At 43.5% G+C, this 17,047-nt stretch overlaps 1 protein-coding gene and 1 long non-coding RNA gene across 4 annotated transcripts in view; one reads left to right on the plus strand and one right to left on the minus strand.

Annotated features, from left to right (window-relative positions):
* The window catches only part of igsf21a (immunoglobin superfamily, member 21a), a 275,559-nt gene extending 270,706 nt beyond the window's left edge, over positions 1 to 4,853 (minus strand). For both annotated transcript variants that reach the window (XM_068017449.1, XM_068017448.1), the window contains exons 1-2: positions 4,744 to 4,853; positions 3,476 to 3,582 (exon numbers count right to left, since the gene is read on the minus strand). The gene's annotated coding sequence lies outside the window, so the exon portion shown is untranslated. The remainder of the gene's footprint in view (positions 1 to 3,475; positions 3,583 to 4,743) is intronic.
* Positions 4,854 to 4,959: 106 nt separating this feature from the next.
* LOC137351919 (uncharacterized) lies at positions 4,960 to 14,742 on the plus strand. 2 transcript variants are annotated; one of them, XR_010969594.1, is made up of 3 exons: positions 4,960 to 5,113; positions 5,289 to 5,397; positions 14,431 to 14,742. It is a non-coding gene; the product is annotated as an uncharacterized lncRNA (long non-coding RNA). The 2 variants fall into 2 exon arrangements; XR_010969595.1 differs by having other exon boundaries at positions 5,292 to 5,397.
* Positions 14,743 to 17,047: the final 2,305 nt, after the last annotated feature.

Here is a 17,047-nt window from a genome sequence, read left to right on the forward strand (position 1 = left end):
GAGTATGGCCCATAAAAGACCAAAAAGGTAACCTATGTGTAGGGGCGGAAGATGTTGGTACAGCTCTTAATGAATACTTTGCGTCTGTCTTCACAAAAGAGGGGGACAATACAAATATTGTAGTTAAGGAGGAGGAGTGTGAAGTATTGGATGTGATAAACATAGGGCGTGAGGAAGTATTAATGGGATAAGCATCCTTGAAAGTTGATAAATCACCAGGGCCAGACGAAATGTACCCTAGGCTGTAAAAAGAAGCAAGAGAGGAAATAGCAGAAGGTCTAACCATCATTTTCCAGTCCTCACTGGATATAGGTGTGGTGCCGGAGGATTGGAGAACTGCTAGCGTTGTACCTTTGTTTAAAAAGGGAACAAAGAATAGATCGAATAATTACAGGTCAGTCAGTCTAACCTCAGTAGCAGGCAAATTATTGGAATCTATTCGGAGGGACAGGAAAAACCGTCACTTAGAAAGGCAGGGGGGTTAATCAAGAATAGTCAGCATGGATTTGTTAAGGGAAGACCTTGTTTGACCAACTTGTTTGAATTTTTTGAAGAAGTAACAAGGAAGATAGATGAGGGTAGTGCAGTTGATGTGGTCTACGTGGATTTTAGCAAGGCTTTTGACAAGGTCCCTCAAGGCAGACTGGTTAAAAAAAATAAAATCCCATGGGATCCAAGGAAATGCAGCAAGGTGGATACAAAATTGGCTCAGTGGCAGGAAACAAAGGGTAATTGTTGATTGGTGTTTTAGCGACTGGAGGGCTGTTTCCAGTGGCGTTCCGCAGGGCTCAATACTGGGCCCCCTGCTTTTTGTGGTATATATTAACGATTTGGACGTAAATGTAGAGGGCATGATCAAGAAGTTTGCAGATGACACAAAGATTGGCCGTGTGGTAGCTGGCGAGGAGGATAGCTGTAGGCTGCAGGAAGATATTGATGGTCTGGTCAGATGGGCAGAAAGTGGCAAATGGAATTCAACCTGTAGAAATGTGAGGTGATGCATTTGGGGAGGTCAAACAAGATAAAGGAATACATGATTAATGGGAAAATACTGAGAAGTGTAGATGAAGTGAGGGACCTTGGAGTGAATGTCCACAGATCCCTGAAGGTAGCAGGACAGGTCGATAAGGTGGTTAAGAAGGCATATGGAATCCTTTCCTTCATTAGCCCAGGTATAGAATATAAGAGCAGGGAGGTTATGCTGGAACTGTATAACTCATTGGTTAGCTCACAACTTGAGTACTGTGTGCAGTTCTGGTCACCTCATTACAGAAAGGATGTAATTGCACTAGAGAGGGTGCAAAGGAGATATATGAAGATGTTGCCAGGACTGGAAAAATGCAGCTATGAGGAAAGATTGGATAGGCTGGTGTTGTTCTCCTTGGAACAGAGAAGGCTGAGGGGAGATCTGATTGAAATGTACAAACCTTTGAGGGGCCTGGATCGAGTGAAGGTGAAGGGTCTATTCACTTTAGCAGAGAGGTCAGTGACAAGGGGGCATAGATTTAAAGTGATTAGTAGAAATATTAGAGGGGAGATGAGGAAAAACTTTTTCACCCAGTGGGTGGTGGGGGTCTGGAATTCACCGCCGGAAAGGGTAGTTGAGGCTGAAACCCTCAACTCTCAAAAGGAGTCTGGATATGCACCTCAAGTGCCATAATCTGCAGGGCTATGGACCAAATGCTGGAAGGTGGGATTAGAATAGGTGGATTGTTTTTCAGCAGGCACGGACATGATGGGCCAAGTGGCCTCTTTCTGTGCCTTAAACTTCCTATGATTCAATAACACAATAGAAGCTGTTCTCTTGAGACCTGATCTCCACAAGGACTGTGTGGTTGTCATTCCTACCAATGCTGTCATGGACAGACACATCTGTGACAGGTAGATTAGTGAGGATAAGGGCAAGTAAGTTAATCCCTCATGTTGTTTCTCTCACTACATATCACAGTCCCAGATGGTGGCTAGGTCCATCAGGTCTCGAAAAGATTGATCAATGGTGATACTATGAAGCCACTCTTGGTGATAGAAAACAATGCATCAGAGTGTAAAAGAGCTGCCGAATTTGCAGCTTCTCTATGAACAAAGAACAAAGAACAGTACAGCACAGTAACAGGCCATTCGGCCCTCCAACCTTGCGCCGATCTTGATGCCTGTCTAAACTAAAACCTTCTGCACTTCCAGGGACCGTATCCCTCTATTCCCATCCTATTCATGTATTTGTTACGATGCCTCTTAAACGTCGCTATCGTACCTGCTTCCACCACCTTCCGCGGCAGCAAGTTCCAGGCACTCACCACCCTCTGTGTAAAGAACTTGCCTCGCACATCCCCTCTAAACGTTGCCCCTCACACCTTAAACCTATGTCCCCTGGTAACTGACTCTTCCACCCTGGGAAAAAACTTGTGACTATCCACTCTGTCCAGGCCGCTCATAACTTTGTAAACCTCTATCATGTCGCCCCTCCAGCTCCGTCGTTCCAGTGAAAACAATCCGAGTTTATCCAACCTCTCTTCATAGCTAATGCCCTCCAGACCAGGCAACATCCTGGTATGACTAACTAACAGCTAACCTCACCCCTCCTGATGGATCACATGTTAAATACATGGAACTGAGCCATACAGACCAGGAAGGTTACAATTTCAGTCACTAGTGCATGCTGATTTCAGTAGCAGAGTTATTGCAAATTTTCTCTGAACCCTGGGATTGAGAGAGTGGAAATAGTTAGGGTGTTGGTTCTTGATTGCTGTGCAGTGACCAATTCAAGAAGCATGCATGCAGACATCGGATGAGATCAGGATTGAACTGTGATTCCCCTCATGGTCAAACAGATTGCTAACACTAGGATGATTTTAACCCTCCCTGCAACTTGCCCGAGTGCTGCCTGTTGTTCCTTTTGCCCCGGTCATGATGTTCTGGCACCTGAAATTCTGCTCCCACTCACCTGCCAGCTGCCACATTCCAGCAATTTCAAATGGGCAGCTGACCAGGAAAGCATGCGGATGCAATCAGGGAGTTGAAATCACTCGGGCCTGAACATTGCCAAGTTCAGGGAGGGGCTGGCATTCGCTTTGCCCCCTGTGCGCCTGATTCCCGCTCTAGGTTACAATCAGGTCTTAACTGTCTTGACAGACTTGCAAAATGGCCAATTGGGAAGGCAGGAAGTGGCATGAGTCAGTACCTTTCGGGAAAATGGGGAGAATATTGAAAGAATAGAATGAAGACATCTTGGAACATACTGACATTCATTCAGAATTTATTTATTAAATGTGTGCTCACTCAGAAGAATATTAAAGTCATGTGTAGGACATGGCATGTTGTAACATATCTTTCAGGCCACAGTTTGATTCCAACCCAGACTCATGGGGTTAAAATCTCTTTAATAACAGTGAGGGCTCTAAGTGAAATGAATCTGTGGTACTTAAAGCTCTGGCTCCCAGAGGGTGCAAATCCATTGTGCTGCAGTGCCATAACTCACCACTAATTGGCACCAAATTGGCAGTCACATTCAGATAGGCCTGGAAGATGTCTGGCTTGGGAACTGATGCTGGTGTATTAGGGAGGCGAGTACACCTGATGCAGACACTGTTGCAAAAAAGAGAGAAAATATGGTATTTTACAGTGTGGCATCTTTACCTTTGTGAGCACCCGACATTTGTAATGTGAACATACCCGATATTAAGTGTCCTTTTCTCGTTCCCCTGCCCCTTCTCCTTAAGGAGCTTCACATATCAATTGAGACAATGAGAGTCAGCAGGCAATCCAGCCATGGGGGGCAGCAACACAGCTGAGCTTAGCCCTGTCCTTGCGTGATGCACACACACACACACACACACACACACACACACACACACACACACACACACACACACACACACACACACACACACACACACACACACACACACACACACACACACACACACACACACACACACCAGAATCAGGAATCATGGCTTTCTCATCTAGCCTAGCTCAAGGACACTGAAAACATTGTAATGTCCTCGCCCTAACTGTAATCAACTAATTCAGGGCACTCAAAGGATCAAAACTGAGAGTTTCCTGATTTATATGACTCAGGGTCACAACACCCGTGCCAAAGTCAATCACCAAGAGAACCAAAAAAAAAATGTTTTACCAAAGATTAAATGATTGTAAACTGAATGAAAACAGAATGATGGGAGGACAATTTAAAAGAGCTTCTTTGTCATTAGGTATGCATAAGGAATTTAAGGAATACATATGCAATTCCACAAACTAATAATGTATACATGTAAACTTTTCAGGAAGTTCATAGCAGGGATAGGCACCAACAAGTTGCATCACAGACATTTGACAAAATTATTGACTCAGCCACAAACAGGGGAGCAATTACTCTGTATATAAAGTGTATCATCAATCTAATGCCATCAAAACACGATCTGATTTAAAACAAATTTCTCCTTATTTAGTGAGATACTCGGTATTGTTTTGGCTTGCACAAATAGTCAATCTCTGCCCGCACACTTGATGTAGCGGTGCAGAGAATTCGGATAGATGTCCATCTGTCAGGAGTGACCTTGATCTCTTTCTCTCCCCTCTCTCTTTCCCTCTGTGTCCATCTCTCTTCCCTCTCTGTGTTGCTCTCCCCCCCCCCCCCCCCTCTCTCTCTGTCTATCTCTCTCTTTCTCTCCCTCTGCTCCCTGGGCCGGCGCTTGTTTAAAGGGCTGCCTGTCTCTTGTGTGCTCCCTCAGCACCGCACCATACCTCTGGCTGTGTGCTGGTCCACTTCCTGCTCTCCCCTCGTCCTCTCTCTCCCTCTTCCCCACAGCAGCCATTCCCGCTCACTCCCTGAACAATGCAAAAATAGCAGGTGCAGCCGATCCCAGCGCACCTGCGCTACCAACCAGTCAACGCTCACCCCGCCCGGGCAGCCTGCTGTCAGTCACAAACACCGAGCAATCACAGACAGGCGGCTGCCGTCTGTCAGACACAGATCCCGCCTACCCCCTCCACCTGACGTACACTTTAATAGGAGAGCTGCCAATCAAAGCGGAGCCACGGGCAGCCCACTGTCAGTCACAGAGGATTGATGAGCCGGATGGAAACCTTCGGCAGGCCAGATTCTGGCCACGAGGTGATTTTAAAACACAAGTTTAAAGGCTTGGAGCAAGACTTTTGAAATTACCACAGACCTCAAAATTTTTACCACATACGCGGGTGTCACGTTGCTGACTCCTGGTTCATAGATACAATGGAGCAAAAGTGGTTTTGTATAACAATCTTCTTCTGTAATATTATATTTATTTTAGTAGATCTGCCGTGGTGTTTTCAATGGTGAGTCTGAGGAAGCTAAAGTGTGACACCCAAAATGTGACCAGACTTGACAAGTTTGACACTTCCAGGAACAGTGTGCTATATGTAAGTATTTTTTAACTTATCTTTAGTTAATCTCCCGTGGCATTGCACAAGGGAGCAAAGACTGAATGGACTCCTCAGGTAAAATGGACAGAGGAGAATTGATTGAGGGTTGAAGGAGGACTGACAATAGAGGCTAGGAGAAACTATATGGGCTTCAGCCATGGCTCAGGTAATAGCATTTTTGCCTGTGAGGTTGTGGGTTCATGTTCCTCTCTGGGGAATTGAGTGCAAAAGCTAGACTGGCACTCCAGATGTAATGTGCTTTGGGATGTCCTGAGTTTGTGAAAGGTGCTACATAAATGGAAGTTCTTTCTTTCATTTTATGGGGAACCTAGAGTGGTGTGGGGAAGGTAGCACACACTGCAGTCAGGGGGAAAAAGGCGAGGATGAGGAAGACAGAACAGGATGGGAGAGACAAGTGAGGGAAGATAGAACAAGGTTAGAGGTTGAAGGGATAAGATAGAGCCAGTTTAGAGGTTCCAGGGGTTGAGGGGGGTGCAGGGGAAGGCATAGCAGGCGTGAAATGGAGAACACAGAACAGGGTTACATTTAGGTTCGAAGTTGGAAATGTGGACTAGAGGATGATAGCATATAGGGGACGATAGAGAAGTGTTAAAGACCCTTAGTAATATAGGAGAGAATTAAACGTCACTGCATTATGCTGGAGCGGGGCTGTAGCCCAGAAAAATTAGGCACAGTAATAATTGTATTGTAAGCCCTGGCAGAGTGGAGGAGAAGGGGGAAAGGGATGCACAGGAAAAGGAATAGGAGGAGAAATGGGTAAAGGGGAAAAGGGTAGGAATGGCAGATGGAATAGGAGAAAGGGATGGGAAAATGATGGTCAGTTACAAAAAAAAAGCTAACTTTTTTGGTTGAGATTCTGTGCCCTTGGCGATTGCCACTGAGGGGGGGGGCCCTCCAGGGGCCCTGGCTCACCCCCAACCTGCTAGGGGGACACCAGGCTTCACCAGGCAGCGTCTTCCCGTGGTGGCGGCCCACTCCACCTTCCATTAAATTGAGGTGGAGGCAGGAAAAGGTCCTTAAGTTGCCAATTAATGGCCACTTAAGGGCTTCAATTGGCCTGGGATGGGAAAGCTATCCTCAGCCTTGCCTGCCCTGGACTAAATTGGAAGGCATTGGGCACTCCAACCCCTGCCTTCCCACGCAATTTTATGGGGCCCCCCCTCGCCTCTGCTCCTGTCACTCGGGTACCCATAAAATTCAACCCAGGGAGTGCTCTTTCCCAATAAGCATGGTTTCGGCTGCATTCTGTCAATGGCCATTTCTGCTGCTATCAAGCTGCTCTGGTTTTCTCACCAACATCCTTTTGTTTCCCAAGATTCAACGTTTTCTTCTTAGCTCAGCTGTTGCTTATTCATTGCAGTGTTTCACCACAACCTTCCCTCGGGTCTATTGCTTATAAACTGCTTGGCCTTCTTCAGTAGGTTTAGTGACAGTCTTTGAAAAGCCAGGATTTACTTTCAGGCACTCCAAATTATTTAAAGGTGAGTGCTTAATAAATTCTGACAGGTCAGGTCATTTTACACTTTCAACTCCAAGAAATGGTTGCTGGAAAACAGCAACTATGATTTCTTTTAGTGGGGATCACAGAGAGTGCATAAGGTCAAAAAATAGGAGCAGGAGTAGGCCATTCGGCCCCTCGAGCCTGCTCTGCCGCTCAATAAGATCATAGCTGATCTGATTGTGGCCTTAACTCCACTTTCCTGTCTGCCACCCATAACCCTTGACTCCTTTGTAGATCAAAAATCTGTCTGACTCAGCCTTGAATATATTCAATGGCCCAGCCCCCACTGCTGTCTGGGGAAGAGAATTCCAAAGATTAATGACCCTCCAAGAGAAAAAAAATCTATCTCATCTCCATCCTTATTTTGAAACCTGGTCCCGCAGTTCTAGATTTCCCCATGAGGGGAAACATCTTCCCAGCATCTACCCTGTCAAGCCCCCTCAGAATCTTATATGTTTCAATAGGATCACCTCTCATTGTTCTGACTTGGACAAAGGGACTAAGTGTATTGTAGCCAAACCTGCGGATGATACAAAGATAGGTAGGAAAGCAAGTTGTAAGGAGGACAAAGTGTCTGCAAAGAGATATAGATAGGGTAAGTGAGTAGGCAAAATATTGGCAAATAATGTGTATAGGCCCAACCTGCTCAACCTTTCCTCATAAGACAACCCCATTATCCCAGGAATCAGCCGAATGAACCTCCTCTGAACTTCTTCCAACACAAGTATATCTCTCCTTAAGTAAGGATATCAAAACTGTATGCGATGCTCCAGGTGTGGTCTCACCAATGCCCTGTACTTTTGAAGCAAGACTTCCTTATTTTTATACTCCATCCCCCTTGCAATAAAGGCTAACATTCCATTTGCCTTCCTAATTACTTGCTATACCTGCATGCAAACCTTTTGTAATTCATGTACAAGGACCCGATCCCGATGCAGCACTCTGCAATCTCTCTCCATGTAAATAATGTTCTGCTTTTCTATTCTTCCTGACAACCTCACATTTTCCCAGATTATACTCCATTTACCAAAATTTTGCCCACTCACTTAACCTATCCATATCTCTTTGCAGACACTTTGTGTCCTCCTTACAACTTGCTTTCCTACCTATCTTTGTATCATCCGCAGGTTGGGTTACAATACACTCAATCCCTTTGTCCAATTCATTAATATAGATTGTAAATAGTTGAGGCCCCAGCACTGAACCTTGTGGCACTCCACTAGTTACAGTTTGCCAACCTGAAAATTCACCATTTATCCCGACTCTCTGTTTCTTGTTGGTTTGCCAGTCCTCTATCCATGCTAATATATTACCCCCAACAACATGAGCTCTTATTTTGTGTAGTAACCTTTGATGTGGCACCTTATCGAATGCCTTTTGGAAATCCAAATACACTACATCTATTGGTCCGCCTTTATCCACCCTGCATGTTCCATCCTCAAAGAACTCTAATAAACTTGTCAAACATGATTTCCCTTTCATAAAACCACGTTGATTCTGCCTGATTGCATTATGATTTTCTAAATGTCCTGCTACTACTTCCTTAATAATGGATTCTAGCATTTTATAATGACAGAGGTTATGCTAACTGGCCTATAGTTTTCTGCTTTCTGTGACACCACCCCGCCACCCGCCGCCGCCCATCCCCTCCCCCAACCGGCCTTGAATAGAAGTGTTAAATTTGCAGTTTTCCAATCTGCTGGGACCTTTCCAGAATCTAGAGAATTTTGCAGCCACTTCTTTTAATACCCTAAGATGCAGGCCATCAGGTCCAAGGGACCCTTCAGCCATTAGCTTTCCTAGTATTTTTCCTCTAGTGATCATGATTGTTTAAAATTCCACCCTCCCTTTTGCTTCTTGAATTTTTGCTATTCTTGAGATGCTTTTCGTGTCTTCTGCTGTGAAGACAGATACAAAATACTTGTTCAAAGTCTCCTCCCTTGTCTTGTTTCCCATTATTAATTCCCCAGTCTCATCCTCTAAGGGACCAACACTTATTTTAGCTACTTTCTTCCTTTTTATATATTTGTATATTTGCTAGCATGAGTGTTCTACAGCAGCCCCAAGTGTACACAATGCACAATTCAATTGCAATTTCAAAACACTGTCTCAAAACACTAAAATACCTTTTTAGTAAATGAAAGACATAACATGTTTCAATGGTTTGTTTATAAAAGTGTAAACAATAAACTTAAACATAAATAGTTCACTTCGTAGCATAGTCACTTAAATATGGTGGCCGTTTTCTCTCGAGTAGGATATCGTCTGACATCATGTGCAGTCTCATTTGACTCATGTTCTTCATCTGAGTTGTCGATGTCGGAATTGGATTCAATGCTTGTGAGTGGTGTTTTCAGTGCTTTGAAGAATGATGTGTTCCCTGTGATGATTTGTGAACCGCACTTACAGTGATCATTGATCCTTTTGTGTTGGTCACAACAAATGGTTGGATGTTGCTAGGGGTTGTTTGTTTTCCAACATGACTGTTACATTTCACAAGTACTTTATCTCTGCATTTACTTTCATTCGATCCTTCTGTTCTCGATCACATTCATGAGCATGTTGATTATTAGCTCCACAGGATAGCTCAGGAAGAGGTGTGCGTGTAGAATATGCAAAGATGAGTGTAGTTAGAGGTTTTCTAGAAGTCGAGCTCTGTAATTATGAAGAAAGTGATATAGCTCTTGCTTCCATGACTTTTTCTCAGCTGTAGCTGTACGTATCACTTTAGATAGTTCACAAATTTGCTGAACTCATCGCTGTTGAATGGGGGCCCGTTGTCACTTCTTACCATTAGACGGATTCCAAACAAAGCAAAAATCTGGTCAAGCTTTGCGATGACTGCTTTTGTTGAAGTTGACATAGTTAATTGTACAATTGAGAATCTGCTGTAGTTGTCTGACAACAAGCTGTATGGAAACTGATAAACGTGTCACATTCTCCAGATATGACATAGAATAGAGTATTAGTTCTAGTGTCTTTGAATGAGACTGGCATTTGAAAAGTCCGTAGACTTTTCAGCGGTTTGTCACTGTTGTAAGGGAAAATTTTCGTATTCCCTGGTTTGCAGAGAATGGGGCAATCTTGAAGTTTGCCTCCCATGACATTGACAGATGCTCCTGTGTCAGTCTGAACAGCCAGTGGTCACTGTCACACGAAGCTGTTTATTGTGTCTGAGAGAGAGGACAAAAGTATGTCCAGGGTCATCCACCTCGACATTAGCTACATTCTCTCACCTTTTTGCTATGGTATGCGTACGTGGCATCCTTCTGTTGGTATTGGTCTTAGTAGTTGATTTTGCTGATGAGTGACAAACACAAGCAAAGTGGTTGGGTTTTCCACAGACTTTATACTGTTTACCAGTAGCCAGACATTTTGTCCAGTGTGGGTGAACACCGCCACAGTGGAAACATTCTTTGGATAAGTCACAACTCTGTTTCTGAGATGCCTGATGTTGCTTTGCAGGTGGTTTCCTGGCACATGATCGATGAATAGTATTCACAGCAGTTGAATTTAAAGTGTGGTAGTTACTGTTAGCAGGCTCAACTTCAGTAGCTCTGGACTGAGAGCGATAGTGATCTTGCTAACTCCAGCAGCTCTGACAGCTTTCTGTCTTTCTCGAATGCTTTTCAGGGTAGTTGACCGGAGAGACAGACTTCAATTATTTGTGTTTTAATTTTCTATTAGACATGTTCAACATCAACAAAGTCATATCTGGTTGCTAGTTGCCTCAATCGTATGCAATAATGGTGAATTATCTAGTTTTCTTCTGGCTTAGTGCACCGGAAGACAATGGTTTCATATATGCTGTTTTTCTTGGGTGTAAAATAGGTTGCCAGTGCATTTTTTGCAAGCAGTAGTCATTTTGCTCAGGCATAAGTGTCTGAAAGATATCTTCTAATTCTTCACCTCCACAGTGTAGAAGCATGGCCTTTCTCCTTGTGTCATCTGTGATTGCGAAACTTGCCATTGTGCCTTTGAAATGTCACATCCACTTTTGGCAACGTCAGGATACGGGTGAAGGCTTTGAATTCATATTAAAAGGTGGTAGATTGGGGATAGACAACACCACTTTGATCAGCAACACAGTGAGAACATGTGATCAGGAATCTGGGTTCACATTCCTTTTCAGAGGAAACTTCTCTCCAATGATCTGAGATTATATATTTTTTTGATTGGATGATTATTTTGGAGAGCTCAGTGTGTGTGTATGCACTGCACAAGCTTCTTGTGTGTCACTCGAACACAGTCTCCAACTTAAATGCTGTCTGTAAAAATTGACAAAAGTCTTCCAAAAATGTTCATATCTGAAAGAAATGTTTCCAGTTTATTTTTACCTGCTCGCCATTGTGATGTCTCTCGTGACTTAAATGAGATTAAGCAGGGTTTGCTATAAGATGTGAGACAGAAACTGAGAATGAAGCAGCAGGCTGTTGAACATAAAGCCTTCTTCTTTATTTTCTTTTTACTTTCACTTTCCTTTTGCCAGCATGTGTTTTCTACAGCAGTCCCAGGTGTACACAATGCATAATCCAATTGCAATTTCAAAACACTATCTCAAAATACTACATCACTACATCTTCAAGCTTCCTGAAGGCATAAGATCAAAAGGCTGTGCCCCTTCCCCTGTCATAAACAGATGGGATAGTCCATGTCACACATTATTTGTACACTAAACCCTTAGTAAAAGCTAGATTCACACGTAACGACTCAGCTTATTGCCTGCTGTTGCAGTGTCGTTTTCCAACTACAACTGAGGATTTCTAATCATTATGTTTGACCAATTATTTGACACAAATTCAGCTATAAATCAAAGTGAAAAATCAGAAATGTAAAAATGCCTGTACCTTGTAGCCTTGCTGCACTCAATATGCATGACAAGGCACAGAGGTCTGTGCTCTTTGTCCATTTGGAATGAATGAATGGAAAATTGCATGGGTTTAAGAAAAAGAGAGAAACTTATCTCAATTGCAATAGATATTTGGATAGCACCGGCCAGAAATAATCCTATACACTTTTACATCTTAATTTCTCATTGTGTCAAAGACTGCAGCAGGTTTGCTAACTAAATTACTCTCGATAAATTTGCAAAGATGTCCATATGCTGTCCATATATAAGACGGCTTTCTGGGTTGGAAAGTGGCCAGTTATGTCCCAAGTCTTAATTAAAAAGGAAAAACTTGATTTGAATTAAAGGCCTGCTCGGGTCTGCAATTGAAACCTGACCCGAGCCCAACAGAACCACATTCAACCCAGACCTGACCTGGCCCAGAGTCCTTTGATTTTTCTTCCTGCGCCCGACCTGACCTGACTACCGGAATGAAATTGATTATATCAAAGAGGTTGTGCTCTACCTTGGATGGAATCGCTCACTGCAGACTAGTATGGTGTCCGGATGCACATTTCCCGCCTTGACGTCCTGGCTGTTCAAATTTTGAAGCTTTTCCCTCCCTGACCAAAAGGCAGCACTGTGTCCGACCCAGCCCGAGCCCGAATGCCTGACCCAGAAGAAAGACCCGACCTGACCCGAACCCGACACATGTCGTCTGGTCTGGTCGGGTAGCCATGCTCTAATTTGAATACACCGACAGCGTTAGAGAAAATAGTCCCTGTAAAGGAGACCTGTGGCTTTATACATTCATAACATACTTGTCAGTAGAAGCATACAGGCATATTTTCCAATTGATACTATTGACGTCCGAACATTTAACCTACGTTTGGCAAATTCCTCTGTGCTTTCAACCACAAGCACATTGGTATATGTGGTTAAAGGAAAAGCAGACAGAGGAGCTTGATGTGAGGGTGATAAGTGTTCATCTGGGAACAGCAGCCAATATTAATATCACCATGCTTGGTAGTGTCCTTTAGTAGCAGGCTACTTGTGCAGTGGTATTGATGTATGGATTGACATTTCTAATGTGGCTTAGTGTCTGCAATCCAGACCTCTTGACTGAGAACAAGATGACTCCTGTGTTCAGCTGATAACTTTTTACATTAACCAATTTATGTTGGACATGACCTCGCTGCTGCAGGAGACTGTCCTCCTGTAGACCAAGAGAAGATAATCAAAAATAGCTGCACAGCTGGTAAGGGCAGTGTGTAACTGAGCAGGGCAGACCAGAACCGAACTGAATAACCAAGGTAGCAGTAGGCAGGGGAAAATCCTGCTGGAAAGTATATGTGTATGGATGCTGGGTAAGGAAAGGATTGGCCTCAGTTGTGATGCCCCACATGATTAAATTGCCTGCCAACAGTCAGCCATTTGGCTGGAGGAGCCAAGAGTATCAGGATGAAATTGGAGCATGGGAAAATGGTCAGGAGAAAAGCAGGCATGAATTGAATTTAATAATTTATGCAAAAGAAAATACCACCACCAAAAAGACCAGAACAGCAAAATGAGCATTGTTGAATCAATAATTGAAGCAGCTACTGTGTACTGAAGGATCTTATTATACATGTAGGTCCTGAGAAAATGGCAGTTTTGAAATAACTCTTTCAACTCAGAAAGAGCAACACAATTGTTTTTGCTTTGAATTATTGACCTGCACTAAGGCTGCCCCCCATTCTCAGGAAATAACCATGCTCTTTCTAAACCTAGTTGTACACTTTATAATGTAAACTGTTCCAAAACAGCAGATCGGATGTGGTGATGTCATGTGGCACAAATTATGTCATTGTGTCAATTGTTTCTAAATAAGTGAGTAGAGGATTGCCAAATATTTTCTCTTGCTAGGACAAGTAGCAACTCCAACAGTTAGTTAAATGGGTGAGTGCACTGGCCAATATGGTTTACAATATCTTCAGTTCAATTCCCAGTCTATCTTCATGTGCAAGAAAAGGCTAAAATCAGATTGTATTTCTTGTCCTTGTCAGTGTTTAGTGAGACCCCAAATGATATTGTGTGCCTGTGGACATCAACTAAAATAAGGATTGAGATTGACTATGATGCCACCCACTTTTGAATAACTTGCTGACAATCACCTTCTCGGCTTACTGTGCCCAGGCATGAGTCAGGGCTTCCTTGTTTGGGAATGTAGGTTCACTCTGCCTATGTACCTCAATGTCTTGGGCTGTTTGTGGGGTTAGCACACAATGAGTTAAAACAGGTCATTCATCCATGTCTTGATGGTCTGGGAGATGTTGGTCTAGTCAGTGTGTTTATCGTAATAAAGTGATTGGAAGAGCTGAAGTGGACCATATAACCATGGTAACAGAATGATTAGGAGCGACTGAGAAGTGGATCTTCCTGCCTCCATTTTGTTATTTTGATCTAATTTTTATGTGTCTTTAGATGTATTGTGATTTAGTTAGTGATAGTATGCAGGAAATGGAGAGATCAAAGTTAGAATTGGTATAAGAGTTTGGAGTAAACCACTGTATATTGTACTCATATTGGATCATGTAGTATGATGTACCTGAATACTCATGTTAGATTGTGTAACGTGAGCTCATTAAAGATCTGATTCTGTATTGTTACAACTGATACTTGTGTACTTTGATGTTTCAAGCAACAAAACGGATCAGAAGAAGAAAGCAGTCCCAGCACCTGGAACACATTTTTCAAGGAAAAAGTATTTGACAAATCCTTTGTGTTTAGACAAGGAGAAGAACCAGAAGAGCCTTGTGCCATTTTCCTCACAATGACGTATTGCACTACTAACACAGTGATGTAATTGTAAACCCCATGCCCATCAAACACTTTCTCACGTGGATAATACCCCTTTAAGGAAAAGCTTCCAGAGTGAGTAATATTGCCTTTAAAATTGTTAAAAGCAAGCAACATGTCAGAATGATTTACAACAGTCAAATAAAGGTTTGCTTCTACAGCCTGTTAATGAATCATATAATTAGAAACTGTCTGGAATTCACTTGTTACACCTGCAGAGAATTAGGCCAATGGCCTTATAGCTGTACGTTGATGGCCTCCTTTGGTGTAAAGAAAGACTGACTTGCATTTATATGGCATCTTTCACAACTTCAGGATGTCCTAATGTGCTTCCCAGCCAATGAAGTACTTTTAAAGTGTTGTCACTGCTGTAATGTAGGAAACACGGCAGCCAATTTGTGCACAGCAAGCTCCCATAAACTGCAATGTGATAATGACCAGATAATTTTTTTTTTACCTGTTAGAGAGATCTGGGCGTACAGGGCCACAGGTCACTGAAAGTGGCAGCGCAGGTGGATAAGGTAGTCAAGAAGGCATACGGCATGCTTGCCTTCATCGGTCGGGGCATAGAGTATAAAAATTGGCAAGTCATGCTGCAGCTGGACAGAATCTTAGTTAGGGCCACACTTAGAATATTGCGTGCAATTCTGGTCGCCACACTACCAGACGGACGTGGAGGCTTTGGAGAGGGTACAGAGGAGGTTTACCAGGATGTTGCCTGGTCTGGAGGGCATTAGCTATGAGGAGAGGTTGGAAAAACTAGGATTGTTTTCACTGGAATGACGGAGGTGGAGGGGCGACATGATAGAGGTTTACAAAGTTATGAGAGGCATGGACAGAGTGGATAGTCAGAAGCTTTTTCCCAGGGTGGAAGAGTCAGTTACTAGGGGACATAGGTTTAAGGTGAGAGGGGCAAAGTTTAGAGGGGATGTGCGAGGCAAGTTCTTTACACAGAGGGTGGTGAGTGCCTGGAACTTGCTGCCGGGGGAGGTGGTGGAAGCAGGTACGATAGCGACGTTTAAGAGGCATCTTGACAAATACATGAATAGGATGGGGATAGTGGGATACGGTCCCTGGAAGTGGAGAAGGTTTTAGTTTAGGCAGGCATCAAGATCGGCGCAGGCTTGGAGGGCCGAATGGTCTGTTCCTGTGCTGTACTGTTCTTTGTTCTTTGTTCTAGTTGAGGGATAAATATTGGCCAGGGCACTGGGAGCGGGGGAGCTCCCTTCCTCTTCTTTGAAATAGCGGCATGGGATCTTATAAATCCACTTGGTAGGGCAGACAGGACCTCACTTTAATTTCTCGTCCAAAAGATGGCACCTCCGATAGTGCAGCACTCTCTCACAGTCTGGCACTGGACTGTCAGCCTTGATTTTTTGCACAGTCTGGCAGGAGCTAATTCTAGTGGAGGACAGAGAAAAGGGGCAGATTTTATGGAGAGAATAATGTCAAGAAGTATATGAAAGTGTTTCACCTTACTTCAGAGAGTAGGAAATGAAAGGATGAATTATTTTACAAGGAATTAGTTTGGGATTTGTACAAGAATCATTGAGGAACCAACATGAAGGATCAAGACCAATAGGGCAGGACACAATCAGAGTCGAAAAGAGCAAAAGAAAAGATGAGATAAATGGGGAAGTAGTAGACTAGGTGATACCAAACTTGGTTTGAAACATTTGAAGATTGTAAGAGAAAGGATAGACCATGGGAAGTGGGGAGCTCCTTCAGAAATGATGCTAAAAGTTAAATCCTAAAGGTGAGCATAGGTAAATTGAACAGTTAGCACAGGAATGGATATTTAGACTATTACAACTGCTTTCAGAGCCCCTGGACTATGGAGAGGAAAAAATATTCAGGGTTCATGCTCCTGATCACAGCCTTGTGTTGCTTGCTCACCAGCATGCATGTGTGATGTTGGGTGAGAACTAGATTGGACTTGGGTGTGATGCCCTCTATGGCCAAACAGTCATCTGACCAGACTACCCAGGTTCATGCATGACAAAAGCCTAATTGGATAAGGTATTGGAAGACCGCTGAAACCTGAGGAAGTATAACCAAGTAAGAGTCAGTGCCTTCAGGAGAGAAGCACTGAAAATTGTGTGGTGGGGGTGGGGGAGGGGAAGGGGGAGGGGGAGGGGGAAGGGGGGAGGCAGGAATAAGGGAGATGTTTTTGATTTAGGCTTGGTAGAATAAACACGCTCCTTTTTTTTTAGGTGCTAGATGAGATATAGGATTAATGTTGATTAATAAGACTTAGTGTCACCAATAATAACTGTGCACAGTTGGCACATCTTATAAGAAGAGTAACACCCATTGTTATGAAGCAGTGCTCCCTTTGTAAGACCAGGGGCCTCTTAGCAAGCAGTCTTAGGTCACATTGTGTTGTAGATGCTGTGGTATTTGTTAGACACTGTAGTGCCTGTGAAACAGCCCAGTATCAGGTGTGAGTGGATGAAATT

The sequence above is a fragment of the Heterodontus francisci genome, chromosome 37 (genome assembly GCF_036365525.1).
Source record: "Heterodontus francisci isolate sHetFra1 chromosome 37, sHetFra1.hap1, whole genome shotgun sequence".
In the NCBI taxonomy this organism is placed as follows: Eukaryota; Metazoa; Chordata; class Chondrichthyes; order Heterodontiformes; family Heterodontidae; genus Heterodontus; species Heterodontus francisci.